At 35.0% G+C, this 19,908-nt stretch overlaps 1 long non-coding RNA gene across 1 annotated transcript in view; it reads left to right on the forward strand.

The window, feature by feature from the left end:
• The first annotated feature begins 1,506 nt into the window (after positions 1-1,506).
• Positions 1,507-19,908, forward strand: part of LOC127543598 (uncharacterized) — a 71,715-nt gene continuing 53,313 nt past the window's right edge. The window contains exon 1 of the long non-coding RNA XR_007949260.1: positions 1,507-1,574. This is a non-coding gene — a long non-coding RNA (uncharacterized LOC127543598). The remainder of the gene's footprint in view (positions 1,575-19,908) is intronic.

Genomic DNA, 19,908 nt, shown 5'->3' on the forward strand with positions numbered 1-19,908 from the left:
TTTGACAACTTCAGGACTTTGGGAAATTCTTAACCTTTTGGTGTCTGTACTTGTGGTACATTTTAGGAAGCTACAGGCAGCTTCCTTTGGGCAAGAGGGAGTTGTTTCTTAACAGAGTCTGACACCACCTCAGCAAGATACTATAAGAAAACACGCTGCCTGAAGCAGCTTGCTCCCATGCAGAGAGAGAAGGCTTCCAGCTGATGCAGTTGATTGCCTGCCTATAGACTGTGCAAACAGCAGTGTGCCTCTCATTTACTCCTGAAGCTTGCCTATAGCTGCTGTGGATGCTTTACTCTGCCCACTAGTTCACATAGGATTTTCCCAAGGATTACCAAGCATTTGGAGTAATTCAAAATGACTAAATGCTTTAAATTATAGCAAAATTATAAATTTGATGGGAAAAATCAACGATCATCCTAATGAATACCTATAGAGGCTATAATTACAATTTTATATACAAAAATTATTAATATGAAGTAAAAGTATTGTTTTAAGCAGTGATTTAAAAAATTTAAATAGTATTTTATTTTCCAATTATATGTAAAAATAATTTTCAGCATTCATTTTTATAAGATTTTGTGTTCCAAATTTTTTCCCTCCCTCCCTCCCTTTCTCCTTACCAAGACAGTAAGCAATCTGATTTTATAGGTTATACACATACAATCATTTTAAACATATTCCATATTAGTCATGTTGTGAAAGAAAAATCAGCCCCAAACAGAAAAACTATGAGAAAAAAGGTGAAAATAGTATGCTTTGATCTGTATTTAGTTTCCATAATTCTCTCTCTACATGCAGATGGTATTTTCTTTCCAAGTTTATTGGAATTGTCTTGGATCAATGTATTGCTGAGAAGAGCTAAGTCTATCACAGTTGATCATCACATTATCTTGTTGTTTCTGTGTATAATGTTTTCCTGGTTCTGCTCACATCACTCAGCATCAGATCATGAAAGTTTTTCCAGGCTTTTCTGTATCAGCCTGCTCACTTTTCTTATAGAACAATAGTATTTCATGATATTCATATGCCATAACTTATTCAGCTTTTCCCCAATCGATGGGTATTCATTCAATTTCTAAATCCTTACTATCATAAAAAGAACTGCCACAAACATTTTTACATGTATGGTTCCTTTCCCTTCTTTTGTAATATCTTTGGGATACAGACTCAGTAGCAACACAGCTGGATCAAAGAGTATGCACAATTTTATGGTCCTTTGGGCATAGTTCCAAACTCTTAAGCAATGATTTGAATAGAATTTCATATTTAGAAAATGACAATAAATTTTATAGAATATGAAATCTCCCAGTTTAATTAGGGCTATATTCTGTGTGAGCCAATAGAACTTTTTAGTCATTATGATATTCAATCTAATTCTATTAGGCGTCAGCACTAATAACAACTAACATTTATACAATGCTTTAAAATTTTGCCAGAGAGCTTCTTTACATGTATAATACCCCGGTGAAACATATGCTATTTTCATTGCTTTTTCATTTTACAGATGAGGAAACTGAGACATGAAGAAGTTAAGTCACTTTCCCAGGGTTACTACCTAGTATGTGTCAAAGGTAAGGTCCAAACTCAAGCCTTCTTGAGTTCAAGTTCAGTAATTTATTTTCTTTTGACCTAAGGAATGATGAAAAGTGATAAGAGCAATAATGTTTGGCACATATTAGGTGCTATATAAATGCTTCTTCCCTTGCCCCTTCCTTTATAAGAGTAATAGACAAGGGGAGATCATGGAAAAAGGAAAAGTGGGAATTAAATAGATTTTCTGGCAAAAACTTGTACTAGAGTCTTGTGTATATATCCTTCCTTAAGCCTGCTGTTTTTATTTACTTTATTTACTGTCCTAAAATAGGACAAAAGCTCTTCAAGGACTGGGATTACTTCATTTTTGTCTTTGTTTCCCCATAATTTAGTGCCTTTCACATTGTAGATACTTAATAAATGATTGTTGAATTGATTTAATTGAAAATATTTTAACCAGTCCCAACCAACTTGTGGTTCTTCTATTTGGGAAGTAAGGTAAATGCAGGTTAATTTAATTAGGTTCCTACCCAGGCAAGGTTGGGGAGAGAACCAGAGTCAAGACAGTGGGCAGAAAGAATTCTGAGGATCAGCTTTTTGTTTACCTGTTAATAGAAACTTAAATTGGTTCCAAACACACTTTAGGAAAGACTTGAAGAAAGGACCTATAAAGAGGTAGTAAAAAGTGAGATTTTTTAATGGTGGGCATTCTGCTAGATTTACTTGAAATGATAGACACTTATGAATGTGGACCTCTACCTGAGATTATTCCCTTTTGTTTTGGTTAAGCTTATATCTTATATTGTTCCCAGATAAAGAGTTCTTTCACTCTTTTGTATTCTTTGATTATATTCTCATTTGTATTACTTTTTGGTTTCTATTTGCAGTTTTATAAATAAAAAAAATAAAAAATTCAAGCTATTTGCCACTTGTGCTGGTCTTTTGTATAACATTCAATGGAGAATAAACCAGGCTGGTAAGTGTGAGCCAAGGAAAGCTTGTGAGCTTGTGCGCAATCAGGGAAGCATCTTTTGTTCTGAATTTATTTTCCTCTAGACTATCCAGTATTTCAAGGGTGGTGGACATAGTTCTAGCTCAGTACTCTTCTTGGATATTGGAGGGAAGATTTCTTAGTCTTGGTAGCCTTGGTCCTTACCAACTCTTCCCACAGCTAGTGTGCTGAGGGTTTTGGCATCAACTGTAAATCTTGTGCTGCACTCTATAGAGTTAACATTGACCTTCTCATATCCATTTCACCCTTGAGCCAAGCTTGCCTGCATTTCTAACCATTCCACACATAGATTCATTGTACTCAAAAAACAACACAACACAAAACAAAAAATCCAGCTATTTTTAATGATCAGGTTTTACTTGAGTCCCTTGTCATGACTTTCCCCTGACCTATCCATAGTTTTGATTTATCGGTTCTTGACTTTTCCCTTGACCTTTGGATTCTGCTGTCTGATCCTAGACACCAGATATGTATTTGGCATAGAATAACACCTCATCTGTTAGCCCTTAGTATCTATATGTATCCCAACCTAGACTAATCTGACTCTGATCAAACCTTTCAATTGATTTCAATGTATTGCTTTCTATTATTATAGTTTCTCTTAGCTTGGCTATAGTCCTTTCTGCTCAATAGCACAAAAGGACTATATACTGTTGACAACCTGGGGCTACATTTGTTGAAAAGTATCTACAATTTCTAAGTATGTCAGAGAATCACTTTCAGTAGTACAAAATCTTCTCTGCTTATCCCCCCCAAATTTTACATTGGCTTATTTATAATTTTTTCTTTAATAGCACATCTCCAATTTAAAAATAGAAGTCAATTTGGAAAGTCTTACTACAGCTAACTTTGAAAGTGATCAGTTTTTGTGTAGATGAAAGTGTGTATGTTCAGTATTTTTCCCCTTTCTTTTTGTTTAAATTTCAGGAGCATTTTATTTTTCCAAATGTATGTAAAATAGTTTTCAACATTCATTTTTGAAAGACTTTGTGTTCCAAATTTTACTCCCTCCCTGCCTCACCTACTCTCTCCCCAAGACAGCAAGCAATCTGATATAGGTTAAATATATGCAATTCTTTTAAACATATTTCCATATTTATCATGTTGTACAAGAAAAATCAGACCAAAGTGGGGGAAAAACATGAGAAAGAAAACAAGCAAAAAAGTTGAAAATACTATGCTTCAAATTCACTTTTAGTCTCATACATCTCTCTCTGGATGTGGATGGCATTTTCCATTCCAAATCTGCTGGGATTACCTTGAATCACTGCATTATTGGGAAGGCCCAAGTCCATCATAATTGCTCATCACATAATCTTGTTATTATTAGTTCACTCCTTTTTTTTTAAGTGAAAATAAGTCAGTTCTACAATCCCATGTTTAAAAGTAGGAAAAAATTAAGCAAATTACAATATTGTAAATACAAAGTTTTCCCTAGAAACACACTAACCCTTTCAGAAACAAAAGGCCATTCCTTTTATTTTGAATAAATAACACTGATGCATAAAATGCTCACAAAACCAAGATTTATTTTTTATTTAGACTGCAGTAGTCTACAATCTTAGTATTGTAGTCAGGAAAATCCAATGGGAACTAGATGAAATACATTGTGAACATTTGAAATTCCATTCTGGAGATCTTAGGACCTAGAACTAGCTGAGATCTTTAAGGAGAACCAGGACTAGTTACTGGCTGCTGGTGGATAATGAGATTGGCCATGAGCTTGTTGCCTTTAGGCATATTTTGAAGCTTGAAAAGGGAAAGTCAGATTCAGGTAAGCTCTGAGGATTTGCAATGGCATTGTTTGGGTTTCCTAGAAAGTTTCCATGACATACACATGCCTTTGTACATCTTCCATAGCAAACATTTATTGTAGGAAGAGTGGATTTATGTTTCCATTTTCTTCCCCAATTATGTTAAATATTTTGACTTTGTTTGGTGTCTTCCTTAAAGAGAAGAGATCAGTTTTCCTTTAAGGGTTGAATCTATAATGAATATGCCTACAAAGCACATTTCATTATGGTCAATACCAAAGTAATTTTACTTTTTCCTTTTATGTTTCATTTTCAGGATAATATTGATTGAACATTTGGTCTTACATAATATTTTTATTTGTCAAATAAAAATAAGGCTTAACTAAATTTATTTTTTAAATAATCAACTAAAATTTATTTTAAAATACAAATGTTAAAAATGAGATACAAAATACAAACTATTGTTGAAATATTAGGGCATGCTTAGGTATTCTTGTTTTATTCTGTACTCTACTGGTGATAAAGCTATTCAGACAGAGGTTAGGTTGTATTTCTGATTTTTCTGAAACTCCACCCCATCACCCTTAGGATATATTGGAGAGACCCAGATGTGACAGCTGGGAACCAAATGAAACATGTCTAGCAGAATCTTCTGACTAACAAACATTTTTATATGTTTTCCTTATTAGAATTAGATACCACTCACAGACTTATTAAAATAGAAATCCATTAACTTTTCCTGCATCAGAGAAGTAGCCTTAAAAATTGCTCTGAATTTGAAGACTTGCTATAGATTTCATAATTTTCAGTTATTATTTTGCTTAGAGCCATGTTGGAATGGAGGGAGGCATGAAAATACTATAGCTAATTCAAATTGGATAGGGACATATAAACTTATATTTGAAACCAACCCCAAACCCTCTGCTATGTGTATATCATAAAAAACAATTTTCAAATTAGCCTGGACTCTTATCAGGACATTGTCCTGGGGTTCATGCCATCAAAATCCCTTATAAGAAAAATCCTGGGATCCTATTCCCCCTTCAGTGACTAATACCCTTTGCCCAGGATCTGAATCACACCAATTTTGTTCTATGGTGATAAGAGTTATTATGCAATTTCTTCATCTTGCATTCAGTATAATGAGTGAAACACATATATTCTTAACTTTAATTAAATTGGGTTAAAGCCTTTAAAATGAGAAACTATCAAATACTCATTTTTTTTTCTTTGCTCTCATGTCTGTTGGAAGAGAGCAGCAATGTTTCTTATTTAAAGCCTTGTTAAGTCCCTCCTCATGATGTGGGACTTTTCCCCATTTTGTGCAGTTTTTAAGAAATCTTTTGGACTGCAGCCTAAATTATTCTCAAATAGAGAAAGCACAATCCAATTATTTGTTGATGAATGAAGCATTGATTCAGAATCCAATGATTCTATAGACATTAATTTTTATATTACATATGCATTAGTATGAGATTGAAGCACAACTTTTAAAAAAAAGAAAATCATAAATTTCTTATTTCCACAACTGGCAAAAATTGTGAAACACATTTTTAAATGGATGATTTTTTGTTGTTGTGAAAGTTAAGGACATTTTCAAATACCTAATTAAGAAAATCCATGTTCTTTCTTAGAAGAAATAGATTTTGAGAAATATTTCAACACACATAGGGGTTTGGATCAGAAAAATTCTACAGCTTATAAAGTCATTTGTTATTTTGCTGTGATTTTATACACAATGGAAGGGTGAAGAAAAGGTCAGCAATAACTCTGCTGTTGCATTTTAGCTCTAAAAAAACATAATATTGATCGATAAGAAAATGGAAAAAGCACAACTATTAGCGTCTTACTTGATCTTCTCCGACCTTTACCCTGCCATGTTGATTTTATTCTTAAATGTTATGTCTCCTGTTCCAAAGGTTTGTCCTATTTAGTCTTTTATTTAATTAATACATGATCTTCTTTACTCTCTCTAATGTTGAAACAAGAATTTCTCTTTCATTCCCTTGTTGAACCATTGTCCTTACACCATGCTTCGTGTGCTACCATAACCACTTTAAGTATGAATTGGTTTGTTTAAAACTACTTAGAAGCTAGAGTCAATAGGTACTTAATATCACTGTGCTCTTACAGGTCATTGGGATAAATTAGATTTTTTTTCTAAAACAAGGAACACTGTGTTGACCATTGTGCCTCCCTATCACCCATTACATCTACATGAAGCTGAAGGAAAGACTTCACTTAGAAATTTCTTGGTGATTTAGAGGGTCAGAGCAGCTAGCACAAGAGGCCTCCCTATTCCCTGGAGATCTGAATGGTAGAGGACTCTATCAAATGGGTGGAATATGAAAATTCTAATTCTATTTTTGAAAGTGTTGTTTTCTTCAATGGATGTGTGTGTGTGTGTGTGTGTGTGTATTGCATTTGGCCAATTGTATTTTTTTAAGGAGTTGTTTTCTTTGGTCAATTTTTTTCCTTTCCTTTTCCAAGCTGTTGACTCTCTCGTGCATCCCTCTTATTTATTTTCTCATTTTTTCTTCTACTTCTCTTATTTGCCTTTTAAAATATTTTGTGAGCATTTTCAAGAAGTCTCTTTGGGATTGAGACTAATTTATTTCACTCTTTGAGATTTCTTCTATGGACATTTTGAACTCATCTCAGTTGGTGTTTTGGTTCTTTCCTGTCATCATAGTAGCTTTCTATGGTCAAGGTTATTTTCTGTTATTCATTTTCTTTCCTTTGTTTAAAAAACTTTTATGGTTGAGCTCTGTCCCTGGAGCAAAAGGAACACTGTCCCAAGTTTTGTATGTAGCTCTGAGCTTTGGCTTTGAGCACAAGGGCCGTTGTGTTTGCAGGGAGTAGCTTTACTTGCTCTTTTCAGGACACAGTCTGGTTTCCCAGAGTGTGCCTTCTGAGCTTGAGATGGAAGTTACTCCACTGATTTGTTCCTCTACTGAGCCAGGATTGAGGATCTTAGTTGCTGATTTGCTGTGATTAAGATGCTCTCACTGTCTTTTCCAGAGTCTGTCGGGGCTGGGCTGAACACTCTTTTCACCCCAGTGAGACTGACCTTTCTCAAAGTTTTTTCAGTCTATCTTGAGCTGGAGAACAGTTTCATTTTGTCACTGTTCAGAGACTTGGTTTCATATGGTTTTTGTGGGGAACTAGGAGAGCTGGAGCAGTTTTCTGGCTTTACTCTGCCATCTTGGCTCCACCTTTGGAAGTACAAATTCTAATTAACAAAGAAAATCTGCAGCTTAGAAATATTAATTAAAGCTTACTCCTTGCTGTGAGTTAAATGGATATAGGTTGTATATATGCACACAAATATTTACACATATTTATACATGCATATAACCTGTATTAAACATTATAAACTCTCTGTATATGTATATCCACACACACATACACACATATAATACAGACATATCCCATACTTTATTTCCATGAAAATACCAGCTTAAAAAGTGTCATAAAGCAGAATTTAGTTCCTGAACAATGAGGTTATACACATTTCAAATGTGTGATCAACGGACAACCTTATAGTAGAGCTTCCTGATTTTAAGAGGGATTTCCATTCATCAAACTCCTAAGAGATTCAATTGTCTAGGGTAGCTCTGTATATGGTTTATGACTCTATCATGATAATGTCCTGTTAAAAAGAAAGCAGTGGTAGTGTAGTTGGTAGAGACCCAATTTCAGAATCAGGACCTCCTGTGTTGAAGTCCCAGCTCTGAAACATCCTGTGTCACCCTACATAAGTCACTTAACTTTGATTTTTCACATAATGCCTTGGGAATATAAATCAAAGAATAATTGTTGATCTTCATTGGTAGAGAATGTTTCCTTCCCTCAATGTTCTCTATACCAGTGGAATCCAAGATCCAAAACATCAATAGCCACAAAATTGCCTTTATAATAATCTCCCACTAAAAGTAGTCTCAAAGTGGCATTTACCCTCTTCTCCAGTATCTAAGTACATATTTTTATCACCAGTTCATCCTTCTTGTTTGTTTTAGTTCTCTATGTAAGGGTCAAAATTTCCTAAATGTCCACTTCATTTCCTTTTTAGGATGTTAGTAGTGAGACACAAAAAGGCAGATCTGAGAGGAAACAAGTGCTCTGGTAGAGATCAAAGAAAGGCCTCTGTTTGCCTTTTCTGGGGACTGTAGGTGAGTTTCTCTACATTTTCCTGTAAGGTTGGAAGAGTATTTAGAAAAGAGACAAAGCTTTTGACTAAGAAAGCTGTTCTCTGTGTATCCTTCCTAGCCCTTTCTGATTATGGCGCTGATAACCGAGAAAAAAAGAATATGGATGAGTTATCAGACAAATAATGCAATACTTTTATACTGAAGTCTTGGTCAAATCTAAGTGGACATGTCTTTAACAAGTTCACTCTATCCCCTCAATTCCCCTGACAAAAGAGGACACATAGTATCTGCCTGCATTGCAGTTGTTCATCTCTCCTCAGGCAGGGAAAGGGTAATTTTCATGTTAGTAAATTTTGATGTGGACTAAACAAAATAAAATGAAATCTGTCAGTAATTTTTTCAACAGAGAGAGGTGGGGCTGCTTCATACCATGCAACCAAGAAAAACAACAACAGCCCTCACCTACCCCCTACCCCCATCCAATTCCCCCAAACAACAAAAAAGCTGTGGAAAGCTCTAGGACAAGAAGTCTTGAATGGAAGGGTTGAGGGTTTAAATGCCTAATTATGTTGTGTCTTTTCATTGTTGTCAGGAGAGAACTTTTAGCCCTGCACTATTTTAGATCCCATTACAATATTGTGTGCCTTTTCCATATAAATCACTGTCACTTGCTTAGCCAGTGTCATTTTGCATGATTGAAAAACTGGCTTGAGATGTAAGTTAATTATGCATGTAACTCTCACTATGGTGAGGGGGAAGGCAAGGAGGCTCTACACTTGATTGTGTTGATGTGAATGGCTCACTGACCCTGTTGAACTCCGGGATTCTTGCAGACAGTTTGGCATTATGGTTCCCAAGCCAGCAAAGATAACAGCTAAATTTCCTATAACATAAATTATTTCCAATCAAGATGGATCTAATTTTCTTCTCTCCTTCCCTCCTTCCTTCTTTACTCCCAGATTATCTGTGTTCTCCGTTAGCTCATCAACATGATTCTCTTTCTCAGGGACAGTTCAGTAGGATGAGGTACAGATAAGAAACTATCTGGGAGACTCACCAAGTTATCTGACTTGACCTTTGGAGAGACTTAAAGGGAAGTGTTGTCACTCGGAGGAGATAGACGGGTCACTGTAGGAACGGGGCCAGCCAGCAACTTTTTTGAGTATGTCAGAGGCAGGGCCAAGTGAAGACAGACTAGACTTAATCCCTTAACCTACCCTGTCAGAACTGCATCAAGTCAGCACTGCCAAATCCACAGCCACCTCATAACTCAGAAAGGTATGCATGATTGCATTTATGAATTTGCTTTTGAAAAGGGGCTTTGTGGTTTGATATTCAGAGCACTGTGGAACCTGGACCACATCTCCTCATATGCAAATGCACAGCTAAGCAGATTCCAGCTGAATAGGCAAATCCACTAAATGAGCAAGATGAAGGATGATATTAAAGGAGATTATGGCAAAAATTTTTAACAAAGTGTTATCTCTGAATGTAGCTTTTAAGATGAACAATCCAGGTTCTAAGGATGTTAGACGTCTATGTCATTTAGAAAAGATGAAGAAAATAAGCTATTTTATTTTCAATGTGGCTGAGAAGGGAAATCATGGAGAAGGGATGATGGACAGAATGAGTTTGGAATTTTGTTTAGTTAGGTACATTTATGAATTATTTCATTTCATAGACATGTACTAGAACACCTGAGAGGTATATTTCAGGAAAAAAAACCAGACTTTTTATTTTACCTCTGGTCATCTTGACTTCTATATTAATTCATAAATAAGCAAATGATTGCACAGAAAAAGGTGTAGAGATAATATATATTTATAATGAACACGAGATAATATATATTTATAATGAACACTGAGTCACACAGGTAGATTACTTTTCAATTTAATAACCAAGGGAAAAAATCAGAAAATCAGTTTTCTAATAGTGACTGCTTTATAATTCTCTGTGTCTACATTAATAATGATGAAAAAAAGAATAAAGGCTACTCATCAGAAAATGGTAAGGTCTTAAATTGTGTTTTCCTTGGAGTGACAACTGTAGTGCCTGAGGTTTCTACATATTTTAATGTTTACACTTAATAAAGCATTCAGCAACCTGTGCTCAGCTGAATCAAGAGAGGCTTTTTCCTGTCTAGGATTTAAAACAGGTTTAAAGGGTGATAAAGCCTATTATATTTTATTAAACAATTTATGTGTATATGGCATAATTAAATTCCTGAATGCCATGTGTCAATAATTTTGGCATAAGATTACTGGTTATAATAATGTCTGATTTTATACCATGACATTATTTTATGAGGCATGCCTATTATTCATACATAAGGCACATCACCAAAATGATAATGCACTATATCACAAGCTCGTCATGATTTATAACACATCTTTCAAAGCAGTTACTTTGAAATATAATTTCCACTCTGGTTGCAGAATGCATCAAAATAGTACAATTGAAAAATGATGATATGCAATTGGGATAAAAGGGATTCATGTTTTCCTTGTACTCTAGTTCTAGCATGTTTTGAAATGATATACCAGCACTCTATGATCCAAAAGGAACAATTGCATTTTAGTATAGCCAGCAAGGACTTGAGCATTTGCAGCACTTTAAAAGAATTTGGCTTTGATTTCTCTAGTAATATGGAATCACTATGTAAATCCTTGATTGTTATAGAAATAGTAAGTCACCTTAAAAAAAATCTCTTATTTTGTCAGGGATAGGGTAGAGTGAGCATTGTAATAATCCCAGTAGGTTTAATGAGCTGGAATAAAAATCTTCAATAATGGTAAACACTAGGAATACATATGAATGCATTGATTCATATATTTAACCCAAAACTACATATAAGCTATGCATGTAAGAAGTTACATTTAGGGGTTCTTCCTCTAGAAAATTAATGGTTTGAGAAGATTGTGAAATATTTTTCAATTTTCAATTTTTCTTTTTTCAAACTTTCACTTGTTCTGTACTGTTATCTTGCTTCTTTACTTTTCTTCTTTCAACCTCTCTATAAGAAACTCATAATGTCTAAGATATTATTATATAAGATGTGATTCTTTAGTTTTATTTGATAATAACAGCATATATCATGTTGCTTACAGTCGTACAGTTTTTAATGCACAAATCAAATAATTTATTAAATATCTATTAAGTTCTAACCACTGCACAAAGTACCAGAGATACAAAGAATAATACAATTCCTACTTTCAAGGAGCATACATTTGATAAAAAATAATATTATACATTTCAATGATCTGTGACTGTTTTTTATCCCCAGCTAAGCTGGAAGCTTTAGGTGCCTTACCTAAACTATGTATCTTTCCCTAGTTTCTAACATAGTGTAGACACATGGGAGGTACTTACTTTTATTTTTGTATTTTTTTCCCCCATCTCTTCTCCCCTCCTTCCTTCCTTTTTTTCCTTCCTTCCTTCCTTCTTTCTTTTCTTCCTTCCTTCCTTCCTTCTTTCCTTCCTTCCTTTATATGTTTGATTTTAAATGAGATAGGGAACTACTGATTTTATTTAGTGGAGAGTGACAAGATCAGATCTGATTATCAGCAAAATCATTTTGGCTGCTATGTGAAGTTTGGATTAGAGTGGGAAGAAGTTTGAGGTAGAGAGACCATGTATAAGGCTAAAGGTAAGATATAAGATAAATTTTTTTTCAATTATATTGTAATCTGGTTGATTTTGGCTATACTTGGGAATGTTGTACGCCAAGGGCACAAATCATGTGTTTGACAACTCTGTTGTAGGTCCACTAGTTTTCAAAATTCTTTGAAAATATTAAGAAAGTTTCATATCTTTGCAAGTATTAAGGTCACAATGAAAATTACTACTACTAATAATAGCTAATATTTATATAGTACTTTATTTTGAAAAGCAGTCTACATCATTTAATCTGTCTCAATAATCCTGTAAGAAAAGTGCTATTATTTTCCTCATGTTATAGATGAAAAAACTAAAGTTGAAGCAAGTTAACTGATTTCCCCCAGTCACACAGATGATAACAGTATTCAAATGCAGGAAATAATAACAATAACTAGTATTTATATAATGCATACTATGTGTCAAGGCAATGTGTCAAAAGCTTTACAAATATTATCTTATTTGATCCTCCCAACAAACCTGGGAGTTAGGTGCTATTATTATCCTTATTTTATAGATGAGGAATCTGAGGCAAACAAAGGTCAAGTGATTTGACCAGGATCACCCTTTGACCTCTTTTCCTAGGGTCTCTCCAGTTCCTGGATTCAGGCTTAATACTTCCTTTTCTGGAGTTCCTCTGGTTATTTTCTTCCTGGTTGCAGTTCCCTTCCCTTCTTCTTTTCTCTTTTCCCGAACCCCATCCCTATAATTGCTTAATCAATTGTAACTTTGTTGAAATGGCCACTATATTGTTCAATATAGCTTTTCAATATAGAATGAAAGACTCTTTGAACTTGATAGTACTTGGGAAAAACCCCTAGAAACAACAATAGCCACCAACATTTATAGAGTGTTACTAAGTGCTAGGAATTATACAAAGCACTTTACAATTATCATCTCATTTTTATGCTCACCACAATTCTGGTAGGCAGGTACTATTATTATCCCCATTTTACATGAATCTGGGGGGCAACTGACAAATAAATTAGTGGCAAAGCGAGGACTAGGATCTGGATTGTGATTCCCAGGGCCAAGATAAAGTGGATTAGAGTATTAGATTGGAATCATGAAGAAAGGGTTCAAATACTGCTCTCACACTTAGTCATATGAGTCTGGGCAAGTCATTTATCCTTGCAAAATCTGTGCCCTTATATGTAAAATATGCATTATGATACCTTCAATAATATTCTACTACCTGTTTTTTCATCTATAAAAATGGGCATTATAGAGGTATAATGATAATGATGATGATACATGTATTACCTAATAGGATTGTCATAGGAAAAGTGCTGTGGGTATCATCTTTAAAGTGCTATAGAAATGTGAGCCACCATAATTATCTCACTATAACATAGTACTGCTTTTTAATCTATTCCACACGCCCTCTACAAAGCTTTATTATATAAGCAGAGAGATGTATAATTGATAGCTGATTAAAGATGGTATTTGTGGCCATATCTACAAAGAGATGAGCATGAGATCATGGATATAATCCTGTTCTAAATAATTTTGATTATATAGATCAATCAGGTTAGGCTTACGTTATTTCATCACATGATGCCTTCTTCAAGAATAAAATCTACCATAAGTTTGAAGATTGGTTACTTAACATTTTCTGTTTGCATAGATTAGCCAGTGAAGTAGCAACCTCTACACCAGGTTGATTTATCTTTCCTGAACAAATTAATCAGAGCAGAATTAACTGCTTTCTCTCTCTCTCTCTCTCTCTCTCTCTCTCTCTCTCTCTCTCTCTCTCTCTCTCTTTCTCTCTCTCTCTCTCTCTCTCTCTCGCTTTCTCTCTCTCTCTCTCTCTCTCTCTCTCTCTCTCTCTCTCTTTCTCTCTCTCTCTTTCTCTCTCTGTCTTTCTCTCTCTCTCTCTCTGTATTACTTGGTGGCCATCAGATTAAGCTATACAATAGAAAACAGAGAAAAATGGTATCAATGTCCAGTCTACCTATCACAGTGTATACTATTATTATTTCCTCAGTCATGATCTTTTCTTCTCTAATTTTATTCCATTGCTCATCAGACTCATTCAGATATTTGTTGGTGAAAAGCCTCTTGCTCTGGGGATGTCTCTATTTGAGAAAGTGGTTGAAAAATCACTTTCTGAGGTTCTCATCTATTAACTGTCAATGATTTTCAAAATGCCAACATGAGTTAGTTTCTGTTTTTCTTGCAAAGAAAGAGCCTAGACCTCTAAATATGATTTTATTGTCAACCATTCAAGTGAGTTAAAGGAGTTCCTAGAGAAGGTAATAGTACATTTTGGGGTTGTTATGTTATACTGTGGCAAGAGAGATAGTAAAAATGAATGGAGGTAGAGTAATAACATGTATTAAAGTATGAAAGTATTGGGGATATTCAGAACCTGTTTTTAATTCTTTCTCTACTAATCCAAATGTTGGGAATGAATAAGATAGAGTTATATCTTGCCCTATCAAAGCTAAAGAAAATGGATAGAATGTGGTAGAGAGGGAATGGGGAGAAGGAGTTGTAGTAGCACAATAAGGCCAGTGGTGATTAAATAACAAGCTGCATGGATGAGCTGGATGATCATGCTTTTTATACCCATGATGGGAAAGGGGTAGTTTCTGAACCCTGAGTTAGAGAGACATGCATGTTCCCAAGTAATATGCTTGTTTAACTTGAATATTCAACAATGATGGCAATGATTATTTCCAGAGATGATGATGATGATGATGATGATGATGATTTAGATCAAACAGCTAGTATATCCACTTCACTGTATTCTTAATATTGTGGACACTAGTTACTGGAATGGCTGGTTGGCATAGATAGTCATTTAATATTGTCAAAATCATAAAACTAAATTCATTAATATAATTTTTACCATAAAATGGTAATTCAATGTAATCAAGAAAATGAAGCTGAAAATCACTTCTCTTCTTTCTGGTTGTTCAGTTGTTTTTCAGTTATATCCATTTCTTCATGACTGCATTTGGGGATTTTCTTGGCAAAGATACTATAGTGATTTGCCATTTCCTTTTTTAGCTTATTTTACAGATGAGGAAACTGAGGCAAATAGGGTTAAATAACTTGCCTATGATCACACAGTTAGATTTGAATTCATTTTCCTGACTCTAGGCCTGGCATTCTATCCATTGTTCTGCTTAGCTGCCCTCTCTTCTTTCTATTACTTAGAAAGATGAAAAGTAAATATTTTTAAGACCACATATCTCTATATTGTTGATAAAGCCCATGAACTCATTACTTATAAGCAAGAAAAAAAGGCAGAAGGAAATTCAACATCTCAAAAACATTTACAAAAATGAAATTTTAAAGAATATTTTTACTATGAATTGTATTAGTTTAAAAGTATACTTAAGTCAATACTCTTAAATATTTCTATTACTAATTTTTTGTACTCAAACATAACATCATAATTTTCTTTTTCTTTTCTCTTTCTTTCTTTTTTTCTTTCTTTCTTTCTTTGTTCCTTCTTTCCTTCCTTTTTTATCCACACAGAAAAGGTTATCAAAAATCCCACTGCTTGAGTAACATTATAAATGGCTTGCTGTTTTCTATGCTTTCAAAGAGTAACAGAGTTTTCCAATGCATTTAGGAATTTTACAGACAGGGTGATGAATACCATCCACTACTTCAAAAATGCATGTGAAGAATTGGAACTAAGCTTCAGGGATTTTAATGAGACATAAAAGAAAAAGTCATGGTGAAAAATTTAAACCCTGGAATGGATTATTGAGGGAGGTTGTGGTATCTTTCTCCCCAAGAGTCTTTAAAATATAGTGAAATCTCATTTTTCAGAGATAATATAAATACTTTTGAGCTTAAATAGGATGTCAGATTCATCAGGAGCATTAGCGATCCAGTCTTCTCATTATATAGGTGACAAAAGAGACCCAGATAATTACCTAATATCACAAATCAAGTTACCTGCAGTTAGGAGTAATTCCAGTATTCTTTCCAAATAGTCTACCTCTAATGAATTCGGGATGTGGAGTTGATCCCTTAAGCTTCCCATGAATCCTGTGATTCAATAATAATGAGTCACTGTCCCTCAGTCATCTATGTCTATTCCCTTTCTTCCAAAAGAAAAACAAAAAACAAAAACCAAAAACATTGGCCAGGAAGTCAAGAGGCCTCTTTTCTCCTCTGAGCATTGAAACCAACTAGCTATTATCTAGAAAGAATCACTTCACCTTTCTGGGACTCAGTTTACCTATCTGCAAAATGGGCATAATTCTGCTGGCTCTATTGACAACAACATTATAAGGCAGAAAGTGCAGTATTTTCACACTATCTTAAAAAGTAAGGAAACTGAGGATTAGCTAGGTGAAATGACTTATTCATAATCGATCATGGGATTTATTATACTTGAGATCTCTTAGGCTTTCAAACACTATAATTGTACTTGTTTTACAGCTATTCTAAAGAGTAGACATATTCTCTTTATATTTACTCTTCTTTTCAACTAATAGAAACAGAGTAAACCTTTAAAATCTTTAGAGAAAAACCAAGAACATTGTTTTTTTTTTGGGGGGGGGGGGCGCGGATGTTGGAATGGGCAAGGATCAAAATATTAGGATTTTGAAGGAGTCCCAGAAGATGGAGCTAGAGAGCAAAAATGAATTCTGAAAAAGAAAACAAGCTATAGGGTTATTATTTTTTCCTTTTTAGTGAATAATTAGGTTTGTGTGGACAGAAGTATGTTTTTTTTTTTGCAGGAAGTCTAATTTGGCACTGAAATTATATGCAAGCACCACCCCCATTCCTTGTTAGTCCTAGAAAAAAAAAGTAATACTTTAGTCATTGGTATACAGAGTTTTTGATAGTCTTTTGCTATATTTGTGTGTTTTCTACAAATTGCTTTTATGTTGATATTCTAAGATTTCTTCAGAGTACAATGTTGCTTTGGACTCAAGGAACAGGTAATTTTAGAAAAGTTGGAACTAGTGGACAAAAGACAAAGCAGAAAAATACCTATTTAAACAGTTGAAATCTTGACAATTTATTGCTTCCAAAGTTTATCTCTTGCAAGCAAGCTCTGGTGAGTGATTCATGCTGTCTCATAGGTATTATGAGAAAGAAGAAGCATGTATCAGTTTTGTTGTCTTATACAAAGAGCCCTAATATATCAAGGCTTCGAGTAGCCAATGTTGGGACCTGGAGTCCTTTATGTCACACACACAAACTGGTGAATAGCACAACAAGCTACAATAATAGCTTGCTTTCCAGATGCAAGAAGGATTCTAGTCAGGGACATCATTAAGGTCACTTCACTTTTCTTTATTTCAATAATTAAAGGAGCCGTGGATTCATATATCTACATGATCTTTTCATCAATGCAAATCGAGCTTCTTTAGACTTTAGTAAGATTGTAGATTTAGAGCTGGAAAAGACCTCAGAGGTCATATGGGCCAACTTCCTTCAACAGAGGAGGAAACTGAAGCCCACACAAATTACCTGACTTACCCAGAGTCACATAGCTGCTTATAGTAGCAGAGTCAGTATAGTAGATAATTTCCTGGTGATTCTCCCCAGGTTCCCTTTCACTTGGTAATGAGCTTCCTGTTTGAATGAATGATTTATTTTCTTCGTTTATTTATTCCTTGATTTCCCTTCTACTTCACCAAGATGTAATCGTTTGTTAAAGAAGACACCCCAAACTTCCAGATTATTCTTCTTCTATCGGGTGAATGGAGATTGGGGCGGGGGGGGGGGGGAGGGAAGGAGGAACAAGCAATGATGGAGATGGGCAGATAATCATCACCAAGGAGCCTAGTCAGTAATTCTTGCTAGCAGCGCCTTTCACCACCTTTTATTGCTGCTGTTCAGAGCCCATGATTGCCAAGCTTTGTTTCTAGAGCCATATTTTCCAGGAAGTGAATCTCAAAGGTAGGCAACCTTCCATCCTTGTCCATCTGTTTATTGCCAAACTGGCTCCGTAGTCTTTCAGCTGAAGGATTTATAAGGAAAGAATGCATTGCTCATTAGCCCCATTTGTAGCACACCTGTGCACTTTTTAAAAGCTTGTAGCTTGGCCACACCGATGCCTTAGGAAGCAACATTTCCCTGGAGTTGTTGCAGCAGGTAGAAACTTAGCATGAAAAAAAAATTCCCTAATGGGGGTAGGGTGAGAAATAATCAAAACAGCCATTTTTCCTTGGAGCAAAGACTTGAGGTAACTCAAAGGGAAAGAAAAGAAAAAGTTGATGGTTTAGCTAAAACCAAGAGCAATGGCTGAGGAGGACCCTACCCCATCATTACCATAACATTTTGTTAATAGGTTAATTATACTGGGTGTGCCTCTTTCCTGGGTAAGTCATTAGTAATCATCCTTTCATGGGAGAGGCAGTGTATTTTACAGGGATTATACAATTGCCTGGGACTAGGAGATGAACCCAAAGGGACATAATATCTAGTCCCCGCCCTGCTTGCTTACATGAAAGACAATTTTATGGAATAAAAGGAGCTTTGGACTTGAATTCTGAAATCACAGAATTTGAGAGTTTGAAAGTGTCTCAGTAGTCATGCAGTCCACCTATACACACATGGAATCCTCCTGAAGACCTACCTTGCAAATGGCTATCCACCCTCTGCTTGAAAATCTTTGAAAAAGAGGAACTCACTACTTTTTGATGTAGCCTATTCCACTTTTGGACAACTCTAATTATTAAAAAGGGATTATATGGCATAGTGGATAGAGTGCTGGGTCTAGAGTCATAAAGACCTGAATTTAAATGTATCCTCAGACAGTAGTTGTGAGACACTGAGTAAATTACTGTTGTCAATTATTTGCCTCAGTTTTCTCATCTATAAAATGAACTAGAGAAGGAAATAACAAATTACTCACAAATCTTTGCCAAGAAAGCCCCAAATGGGGTCATGAAAAGTTGGACATGGCTGAACAAAAACAATTATTAAGAATTTTTTTTCCTAACATCAAATCTTAATTGGTTTCTTTATAACTTTCAAACTACTAGTGGTTTTGTCTTCAGGGGACAAATAAAACAAATCTAATACCCTTGTCTCTCCCCCCCCCCCCAACCCCTCCCACTATAATGCTTCAAATAGTTGAAGACAATTATCATCTCTTCCCAACCCTTCCCCCAAGGATCTTCTCTTTTCCAGAGTTAGCATTCTAAGTTCATTTAATTTGTCATTGTTTGTGAACTCTGGAAGATCTGAATTCAAATTTTCAGGCGATCAATAGCGAAGCATTTATTAAGTATCTACTTTGTGCCTCCTACAATGCTAAACACTGGGGATACACAGAAAGGCAAAAAAAAAAAAAAAAATCCCTAACATCAAGCTATATAACCCTGTATGTGTCATTTAATCTCTCCTGGTTTCAGTGAAATAAGAATAATAATTTATTATAAAGATTAAATGAGATAGTCTATATAAAGTGCTCTGCAAACCCTTAAGAGTGCTACGTGTATATTACCTATTATTATTTGCTATTATTATGACCCTTGGGTCTGTTTCCCTTAAAAGGTAGAGCACTAATGCTGCCTGCTGAAGTCTAAGTGATATGAAGAACAGTAAACCAGAATGATAAGGAAAGCCTTTCAGATATAGGTATACCCCAATGCTTGACATTTAAGAACCTGAATTAGGAGGCGAACATTCCATTGCAAAAGAATTCATTTCTGTGGGGGAGGAATAGATGAATTCATACATTTCCTTTGTGCTGATAGTAAGCTCTGCTTTACCAGAAAAAAAGGGAAAAAAATTGAAAACAACTTTTCAGAAATGTAGTTATTGTGCAAACAAAAGACACAATAAATACAAACAGGGCCATGATAATCATCAG

This window comes from Antechinus flavipes, chromosome 1, assembly GCF_016432865.1.
Source record: "Antechinus flavipes isolate AdamAnt ecotype Samford, QLD, Australia chromosome 1, AdamAnt_v2, whole genome shotgun sequence".
Classification (NCBI taxonomy): Eukaryota; Metazoa; Chordata; class Mammalia; order Dasyuromorphia; family Dasyuridae; genus Antechinus; species Antechinus flavipes.